Source organism: Manacus candei, unplaced genomic scaffold (genome assembly GCF_025592945.1).
Source record: "Manacus candei isolate 608988 ecotype Guabito, Panama unplaced genomic scaffold, ASM2559294v1 h1tg000043l, whole genome shotgun sequence".
NCBI lineage: Eukaryota > Metazoa > Chordata > Aves > Passeriformes > Pipridae > Manacus > Manacus candei.
In genome coordinates, this window is record NW_026138091.1 from 14,088,354 (window position 1) to 14,106,946 (window position 18,593).

Consider the following 18,593-nt stretch of genomic DNA (forward strand, 5'->3'; position numbering starts at 1 on the left):
ATCAGAAACCAAGAGACACTGAGTAAGTCCTAAGACTTGATGGAGAAAGAATTTGAATTACATTCCCTTCTTAAGGTGTACAGGAAAGCACATCCAAAACCAGTATGTCATCACTGATCCAGAAAGACGCAGAAGACATGATGAGGACTGAGTAGCTGGCATCCCTCATCTTCTGTATCACCCAAGACAGACAGACCAACCATCTGGCTATTTGTTTATTGTTTTAACACTTTTTATTCTGGATTGGGAATTACTATGGACTCACTATTACATAGATAGTCACATATATAATTTTAAAATGCTTAAAATAGTTTCCTTCAGATTATAAACCCATTGTCAGATATTTGCTGTCTGGCAAAAGCAAATTTTTCAGCAAAAAATGCCTCACTGAACTAATTTTAGTTACCTTGGGGAAATGTAGTAGTAATACCTAATTTTTGCCAATCAATGTAAAAATTCTAAAAGTCTGAATTAGTTAGATATCATGGCATTAACATTGGTCTTTCATTTTGATCATTTCATGGTAACAGGCCTTCTTCAAGTGCTTCCTCTGGATATGTTCATAGAATATTTAATGGTATATTTATTTCCATTGTACTTCCAGGCTGATGATTCTTATAGATAACTTGTGTAAATTCTCACTTGTGTAAATTTTAAATAATACCACTATGTCGTATCCATTGTGTGTATTTTCTGGTAGATGCACTTTCAGCTTACCAGTACAGACATCTAGAAAACAAACATCAGTGGTTATTTAAGGAAATTGTTGTGAATCTCCTAGTCTATTGAAGCAGGCACAGTGGTAAAGCCTTAGAATACAGCCTTGCATTCTGTATTATTCAATTCTTTCATTCCAAAACACAGAAGGAAAATTGTATTTTGCCTTTGTTTAGCATTTTAAACTGGTTTTGCATTTTTCTTCAGATGAAAATGCCCTTTGTGCAGGGCACATCATCAAAAATACATTTTATTTTCTGGTGAAAAGACTGGGGTGCCAGTCTCCAACCAAACATCTTCCTAAGATGTTTTAATACTTGTGCAACAAGATTTGATATTTCTAAGGCCATTGGATAGATTTTTGGAGTTGGAAATGCCTTGGAGAAAATATTTGATAAATATATAAATTTGATAAATACGACGAAATATGAGTCCTTTTCATTGATATTATAAACTATAGGTAGTGGTGATGTCAAATTCTGTGGCCTGATTTTATCACAGCTGGTAGTCAAAAGGCTATTTGCTGTCTATGCACTTGAGCAAAAAAGCAACCAGAATAATCAGTGATTGTTCACTCCTTCTCTCTCAATATGGTTATAATAGGAGTGCAGTGCTTAAGTGCTTCCTTTGTTTCAAACCACTTTTTCAGCACTCTACCCGAGCCTGGCAAATGCAGCTTTGCTACATTATAACCCTCCATCATGTCCACCTGAAATAATGCTTGTGTCAGTGATTAATGTGCAGATTTTCGTCTCCTGGTCAGGCATGAAAAAATGAAACTCCTATGACCACTGAAGAGAATGCCTAGTCACTAATGCGTTTTAAGACCCTTGGACTGTAAAAATCTCTGTTAGGATAGAGAGAAAGCTTACCACTCATGTCCTACTGTCCTGCAGAAGAAGGCAATATCTGGCCAGTGATGTGTTCTGTCACAACTGATCGAGCAAATGGCTGTATTGAACACTGGCTGTGAAGTAACATAATGCTAAAAGCTTGCCATGTTTTCTATACTGTGTTAGCTCTATGGCTGCACTTTGGTCCCTTGGTACAGTGGGCTGTGAACAAAGAAAAAAGCTTTGAATATCACATCAAAGCTCCCTGACTAAGAATCTGGATCTTAAAAGAAACAATCCCAGCCCCAGGAAGAGCAATAGATCTCACTTTGTTTTAAAAATTCCCATTATGTTAGGACTTCAGTGTCTCAGATGATTGACCCTGGGCTGGACCTGGTAATGGGTGGGGAGCTACAGTCTGTTTAGTCTACATGTGGTTATTGTGTCAATTCTGGGAGAGTTAGAGAGAGTCTTTTCCTAGGAATGTGGGAATGCGGATCCACAGGTTGGCAAAGAATAGCAAGGGCTATTCAGTGTACCCAGATGAACCCAGGGGTCCTGCACCTATGTCCCAGGCTCCAAGTCCTAGTTCTCATACAGTCCCACTGGATAATCGTTGCGCATACTGCTGATAAAGACCTGTCAGAAATTCTGCAAAGGTCAAAAAGGTAAACTTATAGATGAAAGTGAGATTGTTGAGACAGAATTTTTAGCAGTTGATGCATTCAAGAGGAAAACACAACAGGAAAAGGTGTAAAATCTTAAAGGAAAAGCCCAAGAAGGTTGATCAAGGGTTAGTCAAGGAATCCTAGAGTTAAGTCATCATTGGTATCACTCCCAATGGAGCTGGTGGGGAACAGCAACTCTGCAACACCTGGGAGCCTTTCCAGTCAGCTGCCAAGAATGAGCCTTCCTAGCCTGCAAAGACCTTTTTGGACTGGTGAGCATACTAATGCCTAATAGTTAGTCATTATATATTTATATTAATATATAGTATATAACTACTTGCAAAGGCAATGCCTAACTGAAGGTGTCCAGATAAACTGCTACCCAAAACAAACTGTGAGAGCCGAGAGCACAAAAACTGGATGTCAAGAAAATAATTGTGCAAAAATGATGACATACTACTGTAAATTTTCTAGGCATTAGGCTATTGAAAAGCAGCAAGAGCTTGTAAGTAGTTTAGCCAGAAAAATGTAGGTAGTTAAACAGTTTGCAGAGTCCTAACAGAGGGAAATTCATATTCATAAAGAATATACATGGTATCTTTTTCACTCATCATACTGCTAACACATCAAGGTTGACAGATGTTTTCTCTGAGGCTTTACAGATTTTCTTATTATTTTTTTCTTAATATTACTTTCTTACTGACCCCAAAATTCATTCCAATGCTCATTTAGTTACTTCTTGTAAAGGTTAATATCTCACATCTAGAGGCACTCCTGTAGGAGATTTTCATAGCTGTCTTAAAATTGATTCTTCTTAATGGTTATTAGAATTAAACAGTACCTGAGAGGACAGAAATTTAGTTCTCCTGTCTTACTATTCCTCTGAATTCAATACCTACTAATAATTAATGTTGCTATGTATTTAGATGCTTACCTTGATATCCCTGGTTATTGACTATTACAGAAACTTCTGCAAGTTATTTTTGCCAATTTACAAGCACAAATCTGTTTTTATCTTCATTGGTCTGAAGTCTTGTTATTCTTGCCACTTCTTTTAAGTGTCCTGTCATTTTCTAAGAGTTAAGAAGGAGTTAAGGCATCTTTTTACTTTTTGTGATGATGCGCAGGTGTTTCTTACATTCCTCTTGGATTCTTCTTTAAGATATTACATTTTTAAGGTCTTACATCTGTAGGTTTTATGTTTTTAATTCAGATATTCAATTTCATTCATGTATATATTGTCCTTCATTTTTCAGATTTCCAAGATTCACTGTTTTCATGCATTAGCAACACCTTGGAATTTGGGGAAATTTCAGAAGTTTTTGTAGCAGAAATAGTTCTGCCAGAGTTTTGACACAGAAAAGGACTCCTGAAAGAATCCATTTGCAGTTTGCTCATGGCAAATTCAAATAAGAGAATGGGAAACTTTTAACTGTGATTTCTTTCTCTGTGATTTTAGGCCATATGTCACCTGTTTCTGTAATTTATGATCTTTGAAGATAACTGTGTTTTCCTTGTCTATAAGATCTAACATCTTCTTTATGGGCTCTTATTTTCCATTTTCTTTCTGAATACTGGTAGATTTCTACTTCCTTTATGCTTGTTATTGAGTGCATAATTAGAAAAAGACCTTGACTACAGTACTATAATAATACTGCTGTATTATTAATATTAAAATCATTTACTTGCTTTTCAGGGATAATGGAGATCTTATTTGATTTTTAAATTATTAAAGCTTACCTACAATCCAGATACATGGCTAAGAGATTTCATTTTTAGTTTTCTATAAAATGTGAACTTTTAACTACCCCAAAACTCTGCTAAGGCTTGTAGTTATTGCTTCTTGTCAACGAGAGGATTTTTTTTTTGGTGTATATGCACAAAAGTGCATTTCAGACAAATAATGAGTGAATTTATTATGACTTTCCTAAACTCCAAGTCTGGATTAGAGGATATAATTTAGTACCAGGAAGGGACTTCTCTTTTTAAACTATGTTAAATAAGAGAAATTTCTTTTTAAGAACAAATGATGCGTTGGAGGTAAGGAGGAGGCCAGGTATGGTATGTGATAAATCCTTATGCTTACTACGATTCACTTACTACGATTCACTTACTACGATTCAAGGGTTCACTTTGATTATTCCAAAAGACTAGCGGTTTGTCTGATCAAGTGAATGATAAACTAGCATGTTGGTGTTGCATTGCGTTACCTTAAAACCAGGAAATGCATTTGTTGTAGTGGGAAATCACTGATATGAGTGATATCACAATAACTAGAACTAGTTTGCTAATTATTGTCTCGGTTATGAGAACATTTTTCATGTTCTTAGAACCCATTGAAAGATACTGTAGGCAAAAGAATGAATTATTAGTAACTAACGGTCCTTGAAAACACGGTATGATATTACCAAGTAAAGGACAGTAGCCCCAGAGTCCAGGGGTGGGATGGAAGTACAGATTTACCAGGGCAAGGAAACAGACTGTAGCATCCCTCCCAGCATCACCCAGGGGTTCTGAGTTTCTCTGTCCCATGATGGGATTCACAGCCCCTCAATTCACACTGCTTCTGATCCGAACTTGAATTTGTAGATAGTTAGGATTTGTAGGTACCTGTAGTCTGTAAAACATTTAGATGTTTTTAGATGAGCTTTGTGACATACGAAGTGTTTTGTAAAGGTGGTTAAAATATCAGGTGCATTTGGATGTATTTCACCAATATCAAAATAAAAATTTTCACATCAGCTTCAGTAATTTTCAAATTGGTGAGTAGACTACTAGAAAGTGAAAGGATACTGGCATGGCAGTCAGGAAACCCAAATCATATTCTTCATCACTGATTTTTTTTCCCATCCCTATGGCAAGTGGGGGCAAGTGCCTCAGCTTCTTCTCTCATTTCTCACTGATGCAGTTATAATCTCTCTGGGACACGAATTGCCATTGACTACATGATGGTAGAGTGTTTTACAGGACAGACCTGACACTGGGAGTATCAGCTGAACTAGTCATGTCAGAAAAAGATGCAATATGAGCTTGACCATGGTCACTGCTATTGAGTATACACATACTCTGCAGGCATCCATTTTTTTACATTTATCCATGGGTAAAGACATGCAGACAGACAGTTACTACAGCTTACTTAGCTGCAAGCTTATCTTAAGCTTACCTGAAAAAGTTGTTTGACTATTTTTACTTGAAATATAATTTTTCTGTATATGTATGTGTGTATAGACATAGTAATGGATACACGCATATTTAAATAAATATATATATTTAAAGATATATTGTACCTCTAAAATGGTACTCCAATAAACAGCTGTTTGATGGGTTTATTTTCTTCTTTGGTGTGGTGTTATGTACTTAGAAAAGGACAATTTATGCATGTGTATCTCATTCTGTTATAGAAGAAGGAATGACCAAATAACATTAAATATAACATATTCTGGATCTTTAGCAGAAATGTGACCCTCTTCAGTTTACAGATGAGACTTGTAGAGTTCAGATTTGTTAACATCTATGCTTTTATAAACCATTTCAGAAATCTAGTAATCTGCCTTTCTTTTCTCTATGCCTCATTGTATCAAAATGGTGTCATGTCCAATTGCAGTCTTACTTCACAGCAGTCCACATCACAGTAGCCAATGTCAATGTTTAATACTGTCCATAGCTTTAATTTATGGCAATACTCGATGTAGAAGTACATTTTAGGGCACTGAAGATGGACTGAGGATTCATATTCTTCAGGGAACTGATTAATTTTAAACTTATTTCTTTCTTTGTGCCTATATTTAGTGTACGAACAAATCATTTTCATATAATTTTCTGTTCTGGTTACAATCTTAAGGATGTCAAGGGAATGGATGAATGGATAAATGTTCTTCTATTTTCTCTTTATTATTATAATTTTTCTCACAAGACTGAGAAAAAAAAAGGGAGACTATAATGAGAATAAAAATGCACAGTATTGAAGCATTAAAATTTGGTGATAATTCATTCCTGTGATGGAGTACAGCAAGTACAAAATGCAGTGTAAGATACATTCATTTTCCCGACAAAACCTGTAAAAGGAGTAGGAAATAGTATAAAGGTAATTTACTCTTATTGCAATCATCCTAAGGCAGCAGTCTCATGTTCTTTTAGAAATGTCTTGTGACAACATAGCTGCAGATACTTTATTTGAGGGTACTCATCAGTTTAGATTTATTACTAATATATGGAAACAATACTGGTGTTTGTGCATAGGTCATTAATTCTACTTTAAGGATACGAATGTCAGTTTTTCTGTTGGACTATTTAAAGTGAAAAGATTTTAAAAGAGAAAGATCAATTTCTAAATATTAACTTTGATATAGGAATTTTTTATTATGTTATCTACCAAAACGAAAAACAATCATGTTTTGACTTTTCCATGTGTGGGTTTAGTTCTGAAGTACTGTATTATTTACATCAATGAGAATAGTAATTGTTCAATTTAGAACTCTGCTCCTTTATTTAATTCCCTTGCAGCTACCAAGATTTGGAATAATAGAGGACATTTTTTCCTAGCAATGCTGGCATGAGATTTGGGGGCTTAAAATATGTCACTCGAAATTACATGTCCACACAAAATTTAATGATAGTAAACACTTAAATAAAATACTATTAGAGCACAGAGCATTATCTCTTTCCCTAAATTGCTTCAGTTGTGTTTAATATAGTTTTACCAAGAAATTGTCCCAAGAACTTTGCTGTTTGGTGATCAACCAATAAATAGCATGCAATACATTTTAGTTTTAGAGAGTGTTTTCCCTTCATTAGAAATATCAATCACTCTGCCAGAAAGGACACTAGAAATGCTGTAATTGTCCAGGTGGATGAATAGTTGCTATATGCTCAGCAGTAGTTTGCATGATGTTGATGATTAGAAGTGGGTTTTTTTGTTGTTGACAGGCAAAGGCTGGATTAAGAATGAAGGGGTAGCTGAGCTTCCTTTGGGCAGGGTACCAAGGCACTGGAACAAAGGTGTCCTCAGTGTGTATTGAACAGCCAAAGCTTACCTCAGAGTTGCAGAAAAATAGAGATTATATTATCTCACAAATGGTTGTCATGAGACTAACTTGAAAGAAATCTAAATCTAGTAATCTGTCACCCTGAAGGATCTGTGTAGTAAGGTATTTAAAGAAGTTGATTAGAGTAGCTTCATTTGCAATTTAAATTTACTAGATACTATTTTTTGAAAGCATGTATGAGGGTCCTAGGATGTGAAGTGTCATTCCGTGGTGGGTATTAAGACAGTAATTTATCAAACTTTCCTTTGCCCGTGCCTGGCTTTCCCCTGCACTTAGTTTGTAAGAGAAGGCTGAAATGTGTGTACACAATCCCCACCTCAAGCCATGCTCCGGTTGCTGCCTGTGTAGTTCTGGCACAGTGCTGCTCTGGGGTGGTGAGGCTGCCATCACCACTCTTGACCAGTTTCTGCAGGCAGTGCTCACTCTGAAGTGGGTCTAGACACAGCAATCACACTAGAACATGTTTATATATTACAGCTGGGTTAAACAAATTAAACACAAGTCATATGAAGAGGTGCAGGACTGCAGATCTGCGTATGTGTAAGGAAGCACTTCCCTGTAGCACAAAAGTGCCTAAGTTGTGCAGAAGCAAGGCTTGATAAGTGCCTGTCTCCAGGTTTTTTTGAAGGGCTGGCACTAGGCTAGACCTTCCTCAGCCAGTTTCTTGTGTAGAGTCCTGTCCTTGGCCTACAGGTCTCCCTACATACTGCAGAGGAAGCCTGGTGGTTTGATTAAGTTATTTGGATTCCAAGTTGTTAAGAAAACAGTGGGCTGAAGAACTCATAAATTCTGGGATATTTTTGGGTCTGACTTGCACTGGTTCCCATGAAGGACTTAAGGGTCATGTGATGCTTGGAGGTTGTCTTGGGCACCATGATCATGAAATGATAATTTTCAATTCTTGTAGAAGTTAGGAGGGCAGACTTTGGCCTGTTTAGGAGACTGGTTGAGAGAGTATCTTGGGAGGCAGTCCTGAAGGGCAAAGGAGTCCAGGAAGGCTGGGCATTCTTCCAGAAGAAAATGTTCAAGGCACAGGAGCAGGCTGTCTCCAGATGCTGAAAGATAAACTGATGGGGAAGAAGTCACCATCCCTGGAGGTGTCTAAAAGTGTAGTGGGTTGACCCTGGCTGGACACCAGGTACCCACTAAAGCCACTCTCTCACTCTCCCTCTGCAACTGGACAGAGGAGAGAGAGAAGAAAAAAAAAACAGCTAAGGATTCATGAGTAGAGATAAGAGCTGGGAGAGGTCAGTTACTGATTACCTTCACAGGCATAACAGACTCAAAGTGAGGATAGTACTTCAAATTTATTACTAACAGGATAAGAGCCAAAGATTGAGAAATAAAACAATCTTAAAAACACACTCCCCCCACCCCTCCTTCCTTCCATGTTCTTCCTCCTCCCCCTCAGTGATGCAGGGGGATGGGGAATGGGGGTTATGGTCAGTTGTTTCTGCTGCTGCTCAGGGAGAGCAGTCCTTCACCTGCTCCTGTGAAGTCCCTCCCACAGGAGACAGTCTGGACCTCTCTGGCGTGAGTCCATCCCTTGGGCAGTAGTTCTTCCTAAACTGCTGTCCTGTGGGTCACTCCTCCATGTGATGCAGTCCTTCACAAATGAGCTGTACCGGTGTGGGTCCCCCACAGGGGCCACAAGTCCTACCTGGGAAAAACCTGCTCCAGTGTGGGCTTCCCTCTCTGTGGGCTGCAGGTCTCCAGCAGGATCTTGCTCCACCTTGGGCCTCCCACGGGGTCACAGCCTCTTTCCTTCATGCATCCACCTGCTCCAACATGGGCTCCTCCATGGGCTGCAGGTGGGTCTGTGCATCCCGATGGTCCTCCATGGGCTGCAGGGGCACAGCTGCTCCGCCATGGGCTGCACCACGGGCTGCTCCACCACGGGCTGCAGGGGCCTCAGCTCCAGCACCTGGAGCATCTCCTCCCCCTCTTTCTGCACTGACCTTGATGTCTACTTTGCTGTTCCATGTTCTCACTCTGCTCTTCCCTGGCTGGAATTCTTTCTGGGTAACAACCTTCTTTTCTTAAATGTTATCGCAGAGGCATTACTATCACTCCTGATTGTCTTGGCCTTGACCAGAGGCAGGAAGTCTGTCCTGGAGCCAGCTGGCATTGGCTCCACGGGACAAGGGAAGCTTCTAGAAGCTTCTAACAGAAACCACCCCGGTAGCCCCCCCACTACCAAAACCCAGCCACAGAAACCCACTACAAAAAGACATGTAGATGTGGCACTGAGGGAAATGATTTAGTGATGGACTTGGTAGTGCCGTTAACTGTTGGACTTGATGATATTAAAGATCTTTTCCAACCTAAATAATTCCATAATTCTATAACATGCCAGGCAGCATTTACAAGATAAGAAACTTGAATTTAGAATCACAAATAATTAAATTCCTTTCTATTCCTTGCTCTGTTAGGATGACTTGAAGGTTTATGTTAATGCAGAGCCCAGACAGGTTAATAAGATTTTTCTTTTCTGGTTAGGTCTCTCTTCCTCTCTTCTGGATATGTAGCAAACAAATGTACTTTTATCTCTGTCTTATCACAGGCTCTTCTACTTCCATTCTGGGGTGTGACAAACCCATACCAGGTTCTTTAACTGATGATGAGTATGCCAAGACCTAACTGCTCTAGATGGCAGTATAATGTAGACATAGTGTTTCTTCTTGGTAGGGGTCATTCTAAAAATGAGAATTGTCTTTGCATAAAATCTTGCATAAGCATCACAGATTCAGTTCTATCCTACTGGAATTATGAGCCTGCATGGTAGGAGCAGCATCAAGTAGAAAATGTTATTGATGGAAATTATTTGAACCACCATGATTTGAACAAATGGGGATTGTTAATGTAAGAAAAAAGGTATCTGGGTGCTGGCAGCCTAATAGGGTTATTTCCTTGAGTCCCCTTTCACCCCACTATGTTGAGATCTTTGAGTGGTCCAATACTGCTCAATCGCTGCAAAAACACACCTCATTCTTGCCTTGCATGCTGTCTCTGGGGCAAATCTGATTCTGACACCACAACCAAGTTTTTAAATATACTGTGACAGTCCTTGTATTCCCAATGCTGTTCTTGCTTCTGTACCATAAAGTGATAATTATGCTTAGATAGTATCCAGAATATTTACCTATAAGCCCTTACAATTGCTTCAGATAATTAATTAGTAATGTTTGCTCACCATTTTTAATGTAGTCCACATATTATTATTCTTTATAGCCAATATATTCTTTCAGCTACAACCCTGAAGAGTCAGACTTGTTCAGTAACCAAAAGCAGAGCACAGGCAGTACAGTAAAGCATGGAGTAAGTGCATTAGAGATCATACCAAGGATAACTCAGGACAAACAATTGGCTCAGGAGCCAGAGGAAAACATCATGAAAAACAACAAAGTGAGAAAAGGGCATGCAGCAGGGCAGAATATTTATCCCCCAATTATAGCAACATCCTGTTTACTTTGGTGACTATAAAACCATGCTGAACTAGAATGAATTTCTTTTTCAAGAGTGAATATGTTTGTGTTAAGAATAAATGCAGTTAAGAATAAATGCAGTTTGTGTTAAGAATAAATTTAGCAGTGCAGTAATTCTGATCAGATGCCAGCATGAAGACAAAGGAGATTGATTTTATTTAACTACTCTTAGGTAAACAAAGGGTCATATAGTGCAACACCCTAGACTTCAGGTTTCAAATGGCAGTGTCTTCTTCAGAGTTAGCAACAAAAACAAAACTTCTTTCAGTTAGCTCCCAGCATAAAGGAAGGAACTAATGGTTTTGAGAAAATGTTAGTCATTAGAGCTTGGAATTTGTTGCCTTAATTTCTTGGTAGAGATCAGATACTATTAAAGCAATATTTTTAATCTTAAAGCTTCTCTAAAAGCCTACTAACAAGAAAGTGCTATAATGAAAATCCATATAATGCTGATGATATTGTCAATACTAATGAAAAGTTTCTGTTGGTCTTTGTGAAAGTAGGTTAGATATCATAGTGTCTCTGCAGAGAAGTTGCCAGCTAAGTGCATTTTTTTTCTGGAGACTTGTCAAAACCTAACATGGCAGTATGTTCCTTCTGCGTGAGATGAAACAGCTACACTGCCAGTAAGAATATGTCAACATGGTAAATTTTTGCTTCTCTGAAAGCGGGCAGCTTGATGATTGCAGCCAGATTGTGACATCAAGGAACATTGCTGTCGTCTCCACTACCTCAGATCAGAGAGGAAGCACAAAGGTATGTCAGTCTGAATAATCCTTCCCCTTCTTGAAAGACAAATTGCATGTCAGAGGTATCACCACACACTAAATAGCTGCATGGTGGTAGGATGCTTTTACTTGTGTTCTGATTTGGTTCTGGTAAAACAAATGCACAAAACAAATAATTTGGATTTACACTTCCTTTATATTTCCTTGTTAGAAGGTTTTCAAGTTGGTCTCTTGCATCAGCAACTGCAAAGACAAAGCTAATCATAGAATTGTAGAATGTTAAGGGGTTGGAATGGACCTTAAAGTCCCAACATCCCCCTGCCATGGGCAGGGGCACCTCCCGCTAGACCAGGTGGCTCAAGGCTTTGTCCAACCTGGGTTTCTGTCTTGGCTATCTCTCTGCAAGAGCAATATTACTTCTTTTCCATGTCCATTAGCTGATCTGTCCTGGGAGGGATGGTCTCAGCATGTTTTCATTGCTGCTATTCTTATTTTTAAGCTACCTTAAATAAGAATTTTTTTCTAAGAAGAAAGGCTTCTTGTAGGATATTAGAAATGACATTTTTCATGTTATTTTTCAAAGAATACTGTAATAATGATATAATAATATTTTATACTTCTGTAGAACTTTGCATTTGCTATTCTCAAAGTGCCATAAAACCATTTATAATGTATGTCTTTAGACAAGTGGATAAGCGCAAATCTAGGCCTGATTCTCCTCCCTTTTGTGTTGGCTTTGCCCTTGCAAGTATGTTAATTTCAGTAAAGAAAATGAGCCTTTCTTTTTCCACCTGGTGAAGAGACTGACTTCCTCGGATCCCTGTCCATGTTCATGTCATACCAAGTAGGGCTGGGGGTTGCAGCACGGGTAGTACAGGCTGGTGACAGAAAGAATGAGGTCCAAGTCCCTGTGTGAGGGAAGAGGATGTGTAAAACTTTCCCTGGGTTTCCGAAGCAGTAGTGGTCCTCATGTCAGTGCCTTGCTGAAGATGAATGTAGACATATTGCAGAAAGCAAAGCTGTGCAGGTGTCATGCTGTCAGGGGTGGACACATCTGTAGGCATCCACATGTTCAATGTCCAGCCAAAGAAAGTCACAACCTGCAGATGTTTTAGGAAAAACCAATACATCTGCACTTGTCACTATAATCTTAAACACACACTTTGGATGCAGATTATAAGAGTGACAGTCTGCTCTCAGAAATATGTTTTGGTGGCACAAACTGAGGCTTTTCATGACCAGGAGCCACCTCACTCTTCAAAAGGGGTCATTGTACCCACTGAAGAGATCAGAGCTCCTCAATATCAGTTTTCTCTATGGAAAAGCTTGATTTCCTCTCACTGTGTTTGTAATATCTTAAGACTGAATATAAGAAATAGGTTTCATTTCAACAATTACAACATTACAGATATCTTCTTTCAATCTTGTTCATTGTTACTGTTAAATTCAGAACACATAAAAAGGCAATAACAGGGCTATTTTTTAGAGTAATTTACAGTTTCTAAGGTGCGGGCCTTAGCTGTGCAATTCTGACATGGATACCACTACTATGTGCTCTGTTACAAGCTGAAAAAGTTTTAAAGTTTGTCTCCTCATACTGCCTTGAAGAACTGTCCATTTCAAATCAGCTTGAGATAACTCTTGAACTTGCTAATTTTTCTGTGTTTCCTTTGTTGTTCTTCATTCTCTGAAGTTTGTATACATATGCTTTTGAATATTCATGTTTACCCTGTGTGTTGATATTTGTTTGAGAACTTCTCATGTTTCATCTTGTCAAGTAAATTGAATAGCAAATACCTTATTCTTGCTTCTTGCTTCTTTTAAGCTTTGCTTATTAAGCTCAGTCAGTCCTGAATACTAGCAAGCTGCTCTTTCTCTGCCTAAAATAATCAACACATTTAAATAAGTTACTATACAAGTTATGTCAACTTTTCTGAATTTCCTAGTGATGGTTCATTAGCTGGCAATAAGACCAGAAAAAACCCCACAGCCCTCCTAGTCTATATTTATTTCTTATATTTATTTCTTTCCCAGGATCATAACTGTTGACATATCAACATTTAATTGTATATATTTATGTATCATCAGGAAGAAATGCCCAGTATTCAAAATACACTGGCATGTTGTATCAAGGCCATAACTGTCTTAGTGCAGGCTCCTTAGTATAGGATCTTCATTTGGAACTACACTCTTTTCAGTGCTCTTTTATCCAATAACTAATTTGGAAGTCGGTGACCTCCTTTTTTGTAGCTTCTTCCTCAGCATTTTCTCTCTAAGACAGATAGATCTTTTATCTTTGGTAAGTCCAAATCTCTATAGCCCTGAAGAGGTTATCGTTCAGCTGGCAAGATTTCTTTTGTTGACTGGAAAGCATTTGCTAATTTTCACCCTTGTTTTTACCTCCTCACTGTGAGGGAATTGATTTCAAAGGCTTAATTGCCTCCTTATCACCTGTTACACTTTAAAATTTTGTTTTGCTAAATGGGGAATTCCAAGCAGTATTTTTAATATTATCATATTTACTGAGGTCATAATAGGAAAAGAATCATGCAGCTAAGTATGAAAACAGTGTCTGCAATTTCCTCACAAGTAAATTCCTATACATTGTAGTGTATTTCGAATATTTTAAGTTTCTGTGGAACTTAATCTACTGTTGAGCAAGTTGATTGATTACTAGAAGAACAGGGCTTTTGGCAAGAAATAAGGTTAACATTGGCAAGTTGCTTGATAATTACTGCAGTGTGAAAACCAACACAAATACATACATTATGCAGGGAGCTCAGTCTTGAACTGCATGTACTGTTATGTGTTCCTCTTGGAATTGATTCTAGAAGTCAGTTATGATATTTAATGTGAAAAATAAAATTAGAATTGGTAATATTCAATGGGGAAATATCTAAAAGTGTTGAAATTAATTTCAAAATAAGGCAACCAGTATACATAGGAGGTCTTCATCAGCTACATTTTTACTAAAATGCTTCCTATTTCTTTTGTTTCTCTTTAATGATTCTGATATGATATTTTTTTGGAAGAGTTTAATTTTGGGTTTTTTTCGCCTTCAGTGATTTAATTGTAATTCCGTCCAGACATTTCAGTGAAACCAACCATTTACAATTTAGTAAGGGGTTTTAATTTAGAAATATTAAATGCATTTACAAAGTAAAAATGGAAGCATTTTCATCCTGAAATAGAAGGGATAATTTCTTGGTAAAATACCAAGGAAAATGCAATGAAAACAAAATTAAACTGTTTAAGTATAGAACAGTGTCTACTGTTATATTAGTATCTGCAAAAACCGGAATGTAACACTGATACTCAGGAGAAGTTCTAATCTTGAAGTGCCATTCTGCAGAGAATGATATCTGTACAAGGAAATTCATTGGTTGATATTGACTCTTTCTCCAGATCTATTGTAGCTGTATCTTACTTGACAACACTTCAGTTTTGTCCAGCTGGGCATAACTTCCTACATAGGGACTGTGCCAACTTCTGGTTTTCTCCATCTTCCTCTGACCTGTGCCTTCCTCCTCCTTTTCACCCCACTAGTGCCAAAATCATGCATCAGCTTGACTCTGTCATCACTTACTCACAGACGAGGAAATGAGCATCTATCAGATGCTCTTTTATCTCTCTTTTAGACATATTTCTTGAGAAAAGAGAAAGCACCTTTTTATAAATGTCTTTTTCTGTCCACTGATCATTGTAATTAACTTGTACTGTGATGTCCAAATCTTTAAATGCCTAAACTTATAACAAATGAATCTTACCCACCATCTTTTAAATCAGAAGTTTTAGTCTTGGAAAAAATTTACTGCTGTACAGATGGAGAGTAACATGTTCCTAGTAAACAGACTTTTGAGCATCCAAACTCAGGATCCGACAGATACTCTGTGGTTAATGCACATTATCAGGAGTCACAGCTATAGCATCACCAGACTTCCTTTAAAACAGCCCATTGCTCATTGAAAATGCTTAAATGCCTTTTTATCAGCTTTACCTGGAGTTTTTAGATATTCAGTCTTCACCAGGAAAAAAAGTGTAAGAATTGTTTTCCCCCAAAAGCTCAATATGCTAGTTTGAGACAGAGACAGTTTCTTGAGGTATGGAGGAAAAAAATGATGAATGTGCTTTTTTTTAGTGTGGTATTCGTTCATAGATTGGCTTGCTCAGACATTCTTGTCTGAATATCTTAAGGTCTGGAGATTTTAAAGGCAATATAGGTCAGCATATGGATTTTGAAGCACTTGGAAAATTTGACAATAAATAGTAAGGTCATCTTGACATTTAATGTGATGGTGCTATGAACCAGTGAAAGCTTTTGTATTCATTCATGGAATGTATACATAGGTGTTGTATTTTGAAAATTCAGTGGGTACTTCTGCACCTGTACATGAGGATTTTTATCTGTATTTCCACCTTTATTTAGATTACTCAGGAGGTAATAATCTCTTCAGAAATCCTGTGTTCTCTTTAGAAAATGATGGCTCTGCTTTGATCTTCTTTAAAATAAGGTAATTGTAGAAAGGAGCATCAGTTAGCAAAATTGCTATATATATAAAAAAAAGAAAAGATTAAGCGGGAGTGGCTGTTCCCAAGTTTATCATGTTGTCATTTTCAGACCATGCATAAATAAAGTTATATGGATAGACTATGTACTTCTAAGAGTGGGTGAGCTGACCTGCATGCAATGTAAGGGCATTGCTGATGAGTTGTGTATTTGTTGTGCAAAGATGGCTTCTGAAAGAAATGTTCAAATCCAGACTGATAACACAAAACAGGCTTCTAGACTTGTATTTATAATTAAATCCGGGAGCCTCTTCATAGTCAGATGACAAAGTGCTGAAATGTGGAGAGCTGAAAAAAAATAATTCTTATATAAATGGAAATTGCAAAAGGGTTAAGATTGTCTAGATATTCTTTATATTTGTCCAAAGAAAAGACAGAAAAACATATTTGCTTAGAGTTGTGCTCAGCTTTTGCACTTAACCTTACTGAAATCTGAAATGCCTTTGGTTGAGAATTTTTTGTCATTGACTTTAAGAAGTATTACAGAAACATACCTTGCCCATTACCTAACAATAAGCTGTGTGGTTAGAAAATCTACAAATAAAACTGACAAAGGCCCAATTCTCTTTCAGCTTTCTGAATTTCAATTCAGAAATTCAATTTCTACTTACAGAGAGACTCCTTTGACTTAATAGATTTGTTCCCATCCAATTGAGGGCAAGACTGGGGCAGAAGGGTATACTGGGAAATTCATTCTCCTGCCTTCAAAAATAAGGAGTTGATTCTGACATAATGTGATTTCCGCATAATAGATGATTGTCACGTATGTTGCAAAACCCACTGTTGTGCCCTCCTCTGTATAAGGCTAGAATTAAGCCCAGTGTTTCTATTTTAAGCACTGAAACACAGAATCTAATTAGTGATGTACTTATGTATTATTCCTACACCAGAGTAATAACTCTTACAGAAAGCTTGCACTTGTGTAACATATGTTTATTTAGCCTTTCATAGATGTATTATCTAACTATTGTTTTTATGGTTCAGGCCATGGATTATTAATTGAAACAGTAAAATAAGCAATCATCTTTGGTTGCCATAGCAAAGCTACCCAAAATATAGTTGCTGAGGAAACCATACTGAGAATATACAGAACATATAATCTAATAATGTTAATATACAGCTTTAAGACTACAAGAACATAAAATATACTTGTTCTCTTGTTGGGAGATTATATATTGAATCTGATACATGTTTATTGATTTCTTTTTGAAAATATTACTGTTGCATATAAAGATACAGCTTGCTTAACTGTCAGGTATGCTAAAGGTCTGATAACCTTTAGATTTTGTCATGATTTTTTTAAAAAATCCTGCTTCATTAAGGGAAGAAACAGACTTTGGAAAAGGATCATAAATGGATGAAAAGTGAGGAAACATCATCATGATGAATGCTGCTTTTGTAATACAAATAAAGAGCTACAATGACAAGAAGAAGAATCATCAAGAATATAACTTTTCTTTGCAGCATTGTGGTGCTTTATTTCTAACAATTAGAAAAGGTTAGAATGACCTGTCACATCCAATATGGATCCTGTAATATACCTCATCTCTTTTCTGACAGAGGCACGTACATAACCATTTGTAATATGCTTCCAGTATAGAGGACTTCAGAACCTCCCCATGCAACCTGTTTAAGGGCTTTGCTCCTCCATTGTTAGTAAGATGTTCCCAATGTCTACCGTGAATATTTGTTGCTGCAGCATAAGCCATTTACTTTGTCCTGTGCTGTGCATCATGGACAGAGAACAGAGTATTTAATTTCTGCAGCATCTCTCAGTGTACATGAAGACTGTTAAAATATTTCTGAATTATATCTTTGATTAAATAACTCGTTTCCATTTTCTTGATCCTTCATGTTTTATGCTTAGATTGCTACAACTTTCTTGAAATTCTATGCCCTGGATCCCATATTCCAGTTGAAACTTAATCCGTGCTAGACAGAGCAAGGAGACTATTTCACTTGTCTTCACATATTCCTAATTATAAATTGTAGCATGGCTGGGTGTTTTATTTTGTGACTAGGACATTATTCAGTCATGTTCTGTTTGTGACCCATTGTAATACCTAAAATCGATTTTTTAAGAACTGCTACCAAAATCAAATGCTGTACATCCTGCATTTGTGCAGTCAATTATTGCTAAGAATAGGAACCTGCATTTATTTATGGTGAATTGTTTCCTGTTCTTCAGTAGATCATTCCTTGCTTGTTAAGCATATTTGAACTTTAATGATGTTAACCAAGATATTTGCAGCTCCTTTTAGTTTTGTCTTTCATGAATACAATAATTGTAATAATGGAATAAAAAGAGTATAGGAAGCCTTTCTATTTAATCTTCTGACTTTTGATGAAAATGTTGGTTAATACTGGAGCCAGAACAGACCACAGTGGAACTTTTATACAACCTTCTGTTTTTGACACGTAACTACTGTCAGTTGCTATCTAGCCTCCAGTTGTTCAACCAGTTTTGTATCAAGCAGTAGGAGATGGAGCAAGACCATGTTTCCCTAACTTGTGTAAAACAAGTCTGTCCTGCTAGACTGCTTTCCCTAGA